This window comes from Haemaphysalis longicornis, unplaced genomic scaffold, assembly GCF_048455015.1.
Source record: "Haemaphysalis longicornis isolate Haplotype H1 unplaced genomic scaffold, Haemaphysalis longicornis Haplotype H1 scaffold_9, whole genome shotgun sequence".
Taxonomy (NCBI): domain Eukaryota; kingdom Metazoa; phylum Arthropoda; class Arachnida; order Ixodida; family Ixodidae; genus Haemaphysalis; species Haemaphysalis longicornis.
The window spans coordinates 54,129,676-54,132,020 of NW_027526460.1; positions in this window are offsets into that span (position 1 = coordinate 54,129,676).

The window sequence follows — 2,345 nt, forward strand, 5'->3', positions numbered from 1 at the left end:
AAAGGAGCTCTTCAACACCTTAGATAAACTCGCCGTGGTGGCTCAGTGGCTAAGGCGTAGCGCTGATGAGCACGCAGACGCGGTTTAGATTCCCGGTCGCGGCGGCCGCTTTTCTGATGGAAGCGAAAAGCGAAAACGTCCGTGTGTCCGAAATTTCGTCGCACGTAAAGATCCCCAGGTGGTAAACATTAATCCGGAGCCCTCCACTATGGCGCGCGTTGTCGTCGGCGTTGCGACGGCGCGTTAAACCCAGCAGTAAATAAATAAATAAATAAATAAGTATAACTAAGTAAATAAATAAATAAATAAAAAGCAGTAAATAAATAAATAAACACTTTCGAAAACGCTTTCAATCTTCTTCGCATCTGGAAGCACTGCGAAAACTATAGCTATTGCCAGCACAGAGCAACAGTGCGTGATTTGCTCGTCGCTGCGGATACACCTTCCGTTTCTGCTTCGCGTTTGTGGCTTTTTTTAGATGGCTATCAAATGCGTTCTATTCTGCAACTTAAGGAAAGCCGGCAAACAGCCGCTACACCGCTGTAATGACGTCATTCAGCGGTCGAAGAACGCGAAGACCGGGAAGGAGAGAAAAATATTTTGAGCAAGTTTCTATGTTATCTGACGAAGAGAGAACAGTAATTTTTGGCTGAGGCACATTGCGACCCCATAGTATAATGCGTTGGTTGACTACTTTCTGCAAGCACTCAAGATTTAGACAAAAGTTGAAAAACGTGTTGCAGGGTCGCTTTAGTTTGGCGAAGACAAAATATTTGGACAAAGAAACCTTCATTATGAATTTGTTGTTATGCCGATTTGATAAGAAAACGAAACACGACCACAAAAAATTAACAGAAAAAAACATGCCTGCTTTTTTTCTTCTTCGAACCCGTTTGAACCCGTTTGAACCGGTTCGAACCGGTTCGAACCGGAACGGAATTGTGCTCTGGAACTGAACCCGAACCGAACCCGAAAGCCTTGAACCCGAACCCGAACCGAACCCGAAAAAATTCCGGTTCGACACCCTGCTCGCAAGCCATGTGTCCAGATATCTTATCAGAGCTTTTCGGTCGACCAACCCGCCTACGGGGTAAAGGCATTGGTGTTTTGACAGAATGGCATCGGTCCCACCAAGAAAGAAAAATTCGGCGATTAATTCCTAGAGTGGCCACACCATCTCGTTCTAACTATGTCTAAGTATATATTCATGCAGCTGCCCACTAGACATCGAACAACTCGACGGCGTCCAACACGGCGAATCAAGCGGTAAGCGCAGCTTCCGCAGGGTGTGCACACACCCTCTCATGTTTGCCCAGCGTGACGCGAGCGAAGCCGCCCGCTCTCGCGTGGTGCCGACAGGCTGGCTGCTCGGCCGAACCCGAGCAGCGCGCTTGATGCGGCGCTGCCATCAAGAAGAGAAATAAAGTATGCGGGCCTCCGTGCTTGCGCACGGGGCGCCGCTGCCATTTCGCCGATGGCCAAGCCTGGACGTGACTCTGCGGTGCGCGCAGGACCTCCCGCGTGTATGTATCGAGATGCTGATGAGCTTGTTTAAGGGAGCGCGCAGCTAGACGCCACGTGCACGGCCCGAGTAGGATGCGGGGCTTCTTCTTTTCGTCGCTGAGGTCATCGGCACGCTGACCGCCGCCTGCGAAGATCGGCTCAAGGCTTTCGGGTTGCGTATAATGTACCACATGCATAAACACACACTGCGTGCGCATACGCAACTCACTAAGCGGACGTGCGGTTAGTGCCTCTTTGATGTTACGTTTTCTTCAAAAGAGGCGTCTGGCTTGATTTACGGCGGAGTGTCATTAAGCCGTTTATAAGCATCGGTAGTGAAGAGAAGGCGGAGAGAGCAGCCTACGTCGTCGGCCTAATTGGTCGCTTCGTACACCGAGTGCATCGGCAGCAGCAGATACGAAGCGTTGCTTTGCTTCGAAATCGTGCCTGGTGGTCGGCTGGGCATTAGGCAGTGCAAGAGCACGACCAGCTTAGCCCCTCGATGGCTGGGATGTAACTGTCAGCCCGTTTTGGAAAGCTCGTGCAGAGTGTGCGGCATCGCAACAGTGCATATGCTGACGATCCTACTGGGGCCGTAAGTTTCCTGAACGATCAGCTTGCATGTTTAGGCTTAAAAACGTCGAGGAATAGAGACGCAACGATGATCAAATACAGAAAACAGTTACGAGTTTCCTCACTGCCGGCTTTCATCTGATACACTTGAAGTAACCATGTATGTGAGAGTGACGTATACGGCTTACGAAGGAAACACTGAGGCTTGACGTACGTTATCTCTCTCTCTCTCTCAGAGAGAGAGAGAGAGAGAGAGAGAGAGAGAGAGA